The sequence below is a fragment of the Ursus arctos genome, unplaced genomic scaffold, assembly GCF_023065955.2.
Source record: "Ursus arctos isolate Adak ecotype North America unplaced genomic scaffold, UrsArc2.0 scaffold_12, whole genome shotgun sequence".
NCBI classification, from domain to species: Eukaryota; Metazoa; Chordata; class Mammalia; order Carnivora; family Ursidae; genus Ursus; species Ursus arctos.
This window is the reverse complement of record NW_026622786.1, coordinates 32162431-32172657: the sequence shown is the minus strand read 5'-3', so window position 1 is coordinate 32172657 and position 10227 is coordinate 32162431. Positions and strand designations below refer to the sequence as shown.

Genomic DNA, 10227 nt, shown 5'->3' with positions numbered 1-10227 from the left:
GATACCCAGGCTGCTGATGAATGAGGAATACAGAGTACATGGATTGGAGGTAAGTAAGTCTGAAGAAATTCCTATGGGTGTGTACAGATTCTCATGATGGAATTTTTAATACAATTCTCACACAGATTTGTATGATTGTTACCAAGTACTTTTGGAGGGGCTGGAAGGAAATTTATATCCTGCTTCCCCTAAATGGTCACTGCCTCACATGGAAGCCCATTGCATCATTAGGAAGATGAATATTCTCTGTATCCTCTTCCCTCTGGCTATGGGTCTGCTCTTGCATGACATACAGAGCAAATCTAATTCCTTTTCCTCAGGACAATCCCTCAAATAATTAAACAGTTTTCATGTCCCCTTTCAGTATTTCCTGCCTCAGGCTACATATCCCTAAATTCCTTCGACTCTTCTCGGATGGCATAATTTCATAGGTGCCAAACTTTCAAATTGAAAAGGGCTTCAGAATTCAAGTCCAGATCTCCTTCTTTACCCAGGGGAAAGATGAGGTTTAGGGGGGTGAAGTGCAGCTGGGTAGGGAGCGGGTTCTGCCCGGCATCACCCGGAAGTGGCAGATCCAGAACTTAGACCTGGATCTCTTAATTCCCAGACCAGTGTTTTCCCCATATCTTTCAACAACCCTTCCTATTCCACTTCCCTTCTCTGGATTCATTCCAGATTCTTAGATTTCTTCTTTAAATGTAGCCCCTGATGCCAAATCTACTTGCATGTGTGTTCCAACCAGCCAAGAGAATAAGGCAATTGTTATCTACCTTATAGTAAACTCTATACATCCATTGAGGCTGTTATGATTGCTTTAGGTTTTTTGGCAGACCCTGATGATTCATATTGCATATGTAATTAATTAAAACCATTTGTATGTTTCTCTTTAACTTGAAATATGTCAAGAAAGATACTTTTCACCTTGTACTAGAATGGTTCACTTTTAATTTAACTTAGGTATAGGATTTTATATCGAATACTCCTAAATATCTCTTTACCTGGTTGAGGTATTTTTGAATGCTAATTTTCCTATCAGGCCTATTAAGTAACCACCCACATTTTATGACATACATAGACTCAACAAGCACACTGTAGCAAAGATAGTTCTTCCCAAATATGCCATAGCCTCCCCTACTTTTCCCAGACACTGTTGTAATTGGGTTGGGGGCATGTGACTACCTCTGGCCAACAGATTGTGAATGAAGGTGATGTCACTTCTGGGCCAAGTCATTAAAGAGCCAGTGCGATTCTTTTCTTCTATTCACCTGATATAGAGATCTTGCAGGCCACATGGTCTAGATGCCATAACTTCAGAGGAGTTTACGTGACCGTGGCAATCCATTAAAGACCATTAACAGTATTCCATTAAAGTCTCCACATCCAGCTACCAATTCAATTTATTGCCCAAAGACATCATAAAAGACTGAATTAAATGCCTTGTTAAAATTCAAATATATGAAGTCCCAAGGAGCATGATAATCCATTGTAGGATTTTAAGCGTGGGTGTGAATTTTGAATTTTAGATATGCATGGGAGTGGGGTGTGATAGGAAGGAGCTAGGACTAGAAGGAGAGGCAGCTAAGAGGTTGACTTTTGAATGTCTGGAAGGGGAATGGGGTGACTGCAGACAATATGATCTTACTAAGGACAAGTTTTGTCAGTTACTTCATGTCCACTCTTGCCAGTGTTGCTAGGCTGGCGTAGCAGAGAAATAACCAAGTCCACAGTCCTGAGCCTGGCTCCGGCCTGCCACTCAGCTGGTCCTGCTCCATTCTCCTTCTCTCTTCCAGCCATTTGTACACTTTCCCATTTACTTCGATGCCTTGAGGATTCCCTCTGATGCTGGGCTTTTGCACAAGTCCTTCCTTCTGTTCAGAATGCTTTCTTACCCTGTCCCCCTTTCCAGCCTAATTCCTCAAACTTCAAATTTCAAGTTTTTCAGGGAGTCTTCTGAACCCCCCCCCCAAACTAAGTTAGATTTCTTGGTTTAGACCATTTGGCCCATACCCTTCCCTTTTCAGAACATTCAGTACCCTGAAATCACCACTTCTTACAAAATCACTTGCTCTCTCCTTGAGACTAAAAGTTCTTTGAGGGCAAAGGCTATCTCTGTCACCACTGAGAACTTAGACAGTGCTCAGTAGGTATTCAAATAACATTGGTTGAATGGGATTATCTAATCATTTGTTCTGGAAACGTGCCAGAAATCAATGCTAAACTAAATGGATTGCAAACCGTAGAATCTCCTCTTCTTATCCTCTGCCCTTCTCCATATTCAGGGTATTTCCTCTTTCCTGCAGGGCTCCTCAGGGATGACCCACAGTGATTCGTTCAGGTTTCTGGGGTTGTCATTGCTCTGGTGCAGGGATCTACGAACTGCAGCCCAGTCCAAATCTGGCTAGCTGCCTGTTTCATAAATAAAGTTTCATTAGAACAGAGGTACACCTGTTTGTTTCTAAATCACTAACGGCTACTTTCACACTACAAAAGCAGAGTCAAGTAGTTGCAACAAGACCAGTTGGCCCGCAAAGCCTAAAGTACTACCTTTACAGAAAACATTTACCAACTGCTAGTCTCGTATAAATATTTTAACTCATTGAAGACAGCTAGGTGATTTCTTTCTGTCATCTCATCTATATTTGGCTTCTTTTCCTTTTTTCCCTTTTATCTGCCTTTACAATTTGAGATTTATTCTTTCTAATAAAGGATCTGTAACAAAATAGACAGATGCCTACTGTCACCTGCTGACATACCTTCTGCTCCATATAGTGTCTCTGCCACGTTTGTCTTTTTATAATAAAAATCATTTATTAAAAACAAAAATCAGTATTTCTTTATTCAATTCACATTTTCTTTTCACAGTTTTATTGAGGTATATTTGTGGGTTTTTAAAGATTTTATTTATTGAAGTGTCTGGGTGGCTCAGTTGGTTAAGTGTCTGTCTCTTGATTTCAGCTCAGGTCATATCTCAGAGGTGTGAGATCCAGCCCCACATCGGGCTCTGTGCTCAGTACAGAATCTACTTGTCCCTCTCCCTCTGCTCCTGTCCCCACTCACATGCTCTCTCTAATAAATACTTATTCATTTTTAGAGAGAGAGAGAGAGAAAATGTGCATGAACAGGGAGAGGGGCAATAGGAAGGGGGAAAGAATCTCAAGCAGACTCCGAGCTGTGCCCCACACAGGGCTCAATCTCATGACCCCGAGATCATGACCTGATCCGAAATCAAGAGTTGGAGGCTTAATAGACTGAGCCACCCAGGCGCCCCTCTCAAACTTAAGAGTTTTGAGAGCATGTCAGAAGAGCTCTCAAATTTTGGACTCTCAGGTGAGAATCTACTACCTTTCTACAGTTCCCCAACCAATTCTCCCACTTGGTCAGTGTTATGGGTTGAAATACGTACCCCCAAAGAAACAAGTTGCAGTCCTAATCCCCAGTACCTCAAAATGTAACCTTTTTTGGAAATAGGGTGTTTGTAGAGGTAAACAAGTTAAAAAGAGATCATAATCTAATAATAATGATCTCTTTATCTCCAACAAAGAGGAGAAATTTGGGCACAGAGACAGACACACCATAGGAAGGATGCCATATGAACCTGCAAGCAGAGACGGGGTGAGCATGTGCAAGCCAATGAACAGCAAAGATCGGGAACAAACCGAAGAAGCTAGAGAGAGCACAGACGGATTCCTCCTCCAAGGCTTCAGAAGGAACCAGTCTTGCTGACACCTTGATCTTGGACTTCTAGCCTCTGGAACTGCGAGACTACATGTTTCTGTTGCGTAAGTCACCCAATTTTGTGATACTTTGTTACAGCTGCCCTAGCAAACGAATATAGTCCACAGATGCAAGAGTTTGCCCGCTGATGCCAGTATGAACTCTCCTCATTTTCCTGGGTCTGCCTGCTCTAGTCCATCCCATCAGAGCCCATTGTTATCCCACTAAAGATTCTCAGACTTGAGACCTAACCTCCAGATGTTTTTGTTTCGGTAACTGGAAGGTGGAGTCTAGGAATCTTATTTTTATTAAGCCCTGCAGGCAATTCTGAGGTATGAAAGTAGGAAGGACTTAACAGACGTCATGTAGTTGAGTCTCCTTCCTGGCCCCAGGGCCTTAGCCCTCTGAAAACTGAGCTCAGCCAGGATCCAATGGCCCCAGTGGCAGCCAGTGGGATCTTGTGCTGCCTGGTGTTCCTCGGGTGCCCATCCTCAAGACCAGGCCTAGGCTGGGGGCCTGCTATTCCCTCATTCCCTTGTTAGTCCTCCCCCTGACCCTAGACCCCAGACCAGTGGCTAGGCCACTAAACCTTGAGGACAGATCTCCCAAATGACTGACTGCTTACTCTCCTGCTTCTTGAGTGCGTCCTACCCTCAGTTTCCAACCATGCCCTGGTCATTTTGGGGGACTCTTGTGCCCAGCATGGGAAATATTCTCAGTAACTGGTACCTGACTTATGAAGGGCCCTTCCCTGCCCTCTAGACCCTGGACGTACCAACCTGGCTGCATCTCCATAGCCAAGCTCAGCAACTCTTTGGGTGGCTCACTGTGCTTGTACTATACGCATCCCTTTTGGCTTTCATGTTAGGCTTCCAACCCAGTGAGGGATACAAAAGGTACATGGATGCACATTATCTATGAGTACAGGGTTCTGAGGGCACAGAGATGGAGCACCGGACCAGGGTCTGGAGGGTTTGGAGGAACAGAAAGCAGCCTGAAGAAGTTCCCATTTAGAACCAAGACCAAATAAATAAATAATTAAGTAAGTAAATAAATTTATTATGTCATATACCCATATATATTAACATATAATGTTATATATAATATTAATATTATATATAACAGCACATAATGCTAATATATAAACATACAGCAATATATTATTAACATATAATAATATAATGTTAAGACTATCATATATTATCAATATATTATTTATTATAATTAATAATTATTAATGTTAATGGGTTTGGGAGGAGGGGGAGATCTTCAGGCTCAAGAGCCAGAGAGAGCATGATGTTTCTGCTAAAAGCTAGTCGCTGGAGGGGTGGGCAGGAGGCAAGGGTTTCCCAGCCCCATCTTGTCCCGCAGGAGATCTTTTCCAGAAGACAGTTAAAACCAACAGGTCACTCACGTCAGTCATATTTGAGAACACGTTCCCTGTTCAGCAAAGCATCCCAGCACCTGCATGAGGGGAAAGTGGGTGGATGCACTTGAACTGACCCTCAGCCCATCTGTCCCTCATTCCATCTCTGACTCTCCTCTTGTCGGCTCTCTTCATCTTCCTGATTTCCTTTCTCTTCCACGCGACTCAACCAGCCTCATGAGCCACAAAAATAATCTGTTATTGTTATAGGCAGCAGTTTTCTCAGACTTCAGCTGGCAGCGCTTTCAACCTGATGTAGGGAAAATCTGAGGATAGCACGTTGGCCACAGCCCTGCACTACCCTTCCCCCATCCCTAACCATTCTGGATGGTCCTTACAAGCGGCCTGCAAGGAAATTAATGCCTGCTTGGAATTAAATAACAAGAAGTTTCTAGCAATCTAGATTTGACACTAACCACTCAAGAACTTGAGACACGGCACATAAGACTGGGTGTGAAAGACTATCCCCCAGTCCCAGGAATTTGAACTTGCTTGTGATGTAAGCCTTAACCGGGACAGCTTGGGGCAGATGCTCTCTTGAACTGCTGGTTATACCTTCCCATTTAAAGGACTATTAATCAGCACAACATGGCAGCTAATATGGAAAGCGAATGGTAAAAAGGAAAGGCAATCATTTCCTCACTAAACAAAAGAAGAGATAGAAATCTGAGCAACACAATCTGGCACTGATTGAAAGTAAATTACCAGCTGATTAGATGGCTGTAAATACAGGGAGAGAAGCCTCAACAGGCAGCTGGATTGCGCAAGGAAGAGGGAAATTAGAGAGGGCACGGGAGGTGCTGAGCACAGACAGGGCTCGGCAAAGAGGAACAGTGGCAGCTCTGTACCGCCAAGATTACAGAAGCAGGAAGGGACCCGTAGGAAGCGTTCCGTAGATGGAGGCGGAGGGAAAGCAGAGCCCCCACCTCCCACTCCGGTCTCCCAGCCCCACATCCCTAATGAGCCTGAAGGACGAGTGTTTGTTATTGCAACACAGGAAGTATCAATGACTTCTGTTCAGTGAGGAAAACCTGTTTTAGGTTATGTGCAATCTGGAAGCTTCTCACTTCCTACCATAAAAGCCACTCTCATAAAAACCACTCACATCCCTGCAGTCTAGAGACAGAGTCCACGCAGATGTCAGTGAGAGATACCATCCCCCAAATAGCAGCTGGGCCTGTTTCTGCAGAGGCAAGCGCTGAAGGAAGCAAGCCCCTATGAACTGAGGGCTCTCTGCAATTAGTAGAAGGAGCTTGCCACAAGGAAGGACAGAGTAATGTAATTAGGAAACTAGGTTCTCCTGTGCCTACCAAAAAGATCCCCTCCTCCTCTGGCAAATTGGAGAGAGTCGGGCCAGACAGGGAGGAGGTGATTGGGGCAGAAATGGTGGGGGAGAAGGAGGATGGTTGTAATTTTTGCATTAGTGATGGAAGTGAGTTTAGCAAAGGACAGACAGTGGATGCATTAGTCCCATGAGGATTACTGTTTCCACAGCCCTGAGCCCTGCCCTGCAAGCTTCTGTAATCCCTAAGCAAGGCAGCTCTCATTGTCCAAGGAGAGAGTACAGAAAGAATACAAGGCCGCTGGGTTAGCTCAGCAACACTCCACCCTCATTGTCTTTGGGTTCCAGCCCATAGGCCCTGGAGATGCTCTCACAGGAAGCAACGACTGGGGGCCATGGAAGCCAATGACCATATCAGCTACGGTTTGCATCTAGAAAGAACCATTCCAGTGTAACATAGAAGAAGACATAAGCGGATGGGTAAGTACTACAGAGTAAAGAGAACTGGGTGGGAGGAGTTGGGAAAGAGGTTTTTGAGCTTCAGTAAAAGTCATTTCTTTAGCCAAATCCAACTAAAGGTGTCACTAATTCTCTAAGATCGGGCATTTGAGCTGACAACACGCTGGATGCTTCCTGAAGCTCATTGGATGTGACTGATACGATTAACTGTTCAGCTAACCGGATACCATTCTCATTCTACATGGGGAGGTAGTCATTCTCCACACATGTTCAGATGACCTTTATACGATTCAGAATTAAAGAAACCTTAAAGCATTAGGGGTGCACAAAACTGTCCCTGTCAAGATTATGGTGTTCTGAGGGCAAATTCCAGGTAAGTAGTCCGTTTCATCAAATGTGTCCTTGCCACTCTGTAGATGTGACCCCCGTCACAAAAGCCAGGGTACCTCAGGTCACTAAAGGGACCCACAGAGCTTACACTGGCCGAGGAAAAATTCAGAGATTCTTTGAACTAATTTGGGACCAACTTTTAGATGAGGACAGAAATGCAACTGGGTTCACTTCATCTGGTGTTAACATGAACGTTAACATGCCAAATATCTGAGTCACTGACTAAAAATAGGAACAGATTGGAGAACTAAAGGGCGTGACTGGGAGGAAGGGTGATGCTGAAGAAAAGGACGAGGAACTCATGCTGACAGCTGCTTCCCTAACGGACAAGAAATATGAAGAGCAGACACTGCAGAGTGTGAGGGTTCTTCGTTTTTGTTTTCTGGTTTTTTAAAGATTTATTTATTTATTTTAGAAAGAGAGAGTGCATGAGCAGGGGGAGGAGCAAAGGGAGAGAGAGAGAGAGAGAGAGAAGCAGACTCCCAGCTGAGCGTAGAGCCCGACGAGGGACTCAGCGAGGGGCTCAATCTCACGACCCTGAGATCACGACCTGAACTGAAATCAAGAGGTGGACACTTCACTGACTGCACTCCCCAGGCACCCCTCGGAGTGCGAGGTTTTAAAAGACCTTTGAAACAACCATCCTTTTTTGCACCACCACATCCTTCCCCCCCCCCCCACTCGGAACAATTCCCGCCAGTACTGGTAAGAGGTGTGTTTCCAGTAATCCCTCAAGTTCATTCAATCCTCCGTCTCTGACAAAGTCGAGGTGAGGATTGAGGGAATGAAGTAAACATTTGGTTCTCACAGACTCGAGAAGTACAACTCCTCTTCAGGCATCTCTGTTCTGTTTTCCTCAAGACAGCAGAGGAATCCCAAGAAGCTACAGTGTGCCCTAAAGGAGCCAATGGGAAGCATTGAGTCTACTTAGTTTCTAGGAGTCTAGGTTGGAACAAAGTGTATCAGTGAACCTTGCACCAACTGTAGCTGCCCAGTTTATGCACATAGTTTCTTGTCTGTAGCCAGAAAGTAAAAGTAAAAGTATATCCTGGGCAAGAAACATTTAACAAGGTAATACTTTAGAACTGCTTTGGCTAAATCTTACTCTCCAAAAATTCTGCTGCAGGAGAAAAATGCAGTCCTTTCCTAAAACTGATCAGTATTCATGTAATTCCCATTGAAACCTGGGCAAGTTTCTTTGCTGGCCTTGACAAGTGTATTCCAAAATTTATACAGAAAGGAAAAGGCCCTAGCATAGCCAAAATGATGTTGAAACACAAGAAGGAAGGGGGAGAAATCCCTCTTCCCAACCATAAGGCCTCGTCTATAACTAGAGTATCAACACCGCACAGTACTGGGGGAGGGAAGCAGCATATAGCTCAGTGGAACCGAAGAAAGAACCCAGGTCTAGAGCCACACAAATATGCCGCTGGCTAATTTTGATAAAGGAATAAAAGCAATCCAGCGGAGGAGAAATCGTCTTTTCGGTAAATGGTGCTGGAAGGTTGGACCTAAACCTCACAACCTAATACAAAAATGAACTCACAGTGGATCATGGACTCACATGTGAGCATAGAACCATAAAACTTGTAGAAAAGAACACAGGAGAATATCTTTTGGACCCTAGGGTTAGGCAGAGTTCTTAGACTTGACCCTAAAAGTGTGATCCATAATAGGAAAAATTTATAAATTGGACTAAACACTTTTGCTCTATGAAGGACTCTGTAAAAGGATGAAAAGACAAATAGCAGGCCAGGAGGAAAGATTTATCAATCACACAACCAACAAAGGCCTTAGTGTCTAGCGTATTCATAAAAAACTCTAGAGGGGTCCCCGGATGGCTGGTCAGTTAAGTGTCTGACTTCAGCTCAGGTCATGATCCCAGGATTCTGGGATTGAGCCCCACATTGAGCTCCTTGCTAAGCGGGGAGCCTGCTTCTCCCTCTGCCTGCCGCTCCCCATACTTGTGTGTGCTCACTCGCTCTCTCTCTGACAAATAAATAGTGAAATCTTTAAAAAAAACAAAACAAGCAAACAAAGTCAACATTTAAAAAATGGATCCAAGACATCCTTCAGCACAATGTTTCACAGCACGTATTCTTTTTTTTTTTTAATGTTTTAAAAGATTTATTTACTTATTTTGAAAAAGAGAGAGAGGGGTCGGGGGAGGGCATAGGGAGAGAGAGAATCCCAAGCAGACTCCCCCCAATGAGGGCCACGATCTCACAACCTGAGATCATGACCTGAGCTGAAACCAAGAGTCGGACAGTCAGCCGACTGAGCTGGACCACCTGACTTAGGATCTTGGGGGTGGGGGAGGGATCGATAAAATGCAAATGCCTGTGCCTCACTCCAGAACTTTTAATTCCATAGATTTGTGTGGGGCCTGAGATATCTGCCTTTATTTGTTTGTTTATTTATTTATTTTAGAAATCTGCCTTTAAAACAAACTACTCAGAGTGCCTGGCTGGCTCGTTTGGTAGAACATGTGAGTCTTGATCTCAAGATCGCGAGTTTGAGCCCCATGTTGGGGGTGGAGTTTACTTCAAAAAAAGAAAAAGAAGAAGAAAGAAAGAAATCTATTAAAAATTAACAGTGACAAAAAAAAAAACCAAGCTCTTCAGGAGATTTATTATTATTATTATTGTTGTTGTTGTTGTTGTTGTTAAAGTTTGAGAATTTCCACAACTATTCAATCTAGTGAACTATGAAGGAAGAGCTGCATTAGAAAGGAAATCAGGATGGGGCCACTTGTGCCCTGAAGGCGCAAACAAGAACAGGGACTATCTGAAGACTAACAACATGGGGGCGCCTGGGTGGCTCAGCCCTTAAGCATCTGCCTTCAGCTCAGGTCATGATCCCAGGGTCCTGGGATCGAGCCCTGCATCAGTCTCCCTGCTCAGTGGGAAGCCTGCTTCTCCCTCTCACACTCCCCTTGCTTGTGTTCCCTTTCTTG

The 10227-nt window shown here is 44.1% G+C and overlaps 1 long non-coding RNA gene across 1 annotated transcript; it reads left to right on the top strand.

Annotated features, from left to right (window-relative positions):
• Positions 1 to 2147: 2147 nt before the first annotated feature.
• Positions 2148 to 9882, top strand: LOC113254433 (uncharacterized). The gene is made up of 2 exons (XR_007190322.2): positions 2148 to 3779; positions 6771 to 9882. It is a non-coding gene; the product is annotated as an uncharacterized LOC113254433 (long non-coding RNA).
• The last annotated feature ends 345 nt before the right edge of the window (positions 9883 to 10227 follow it).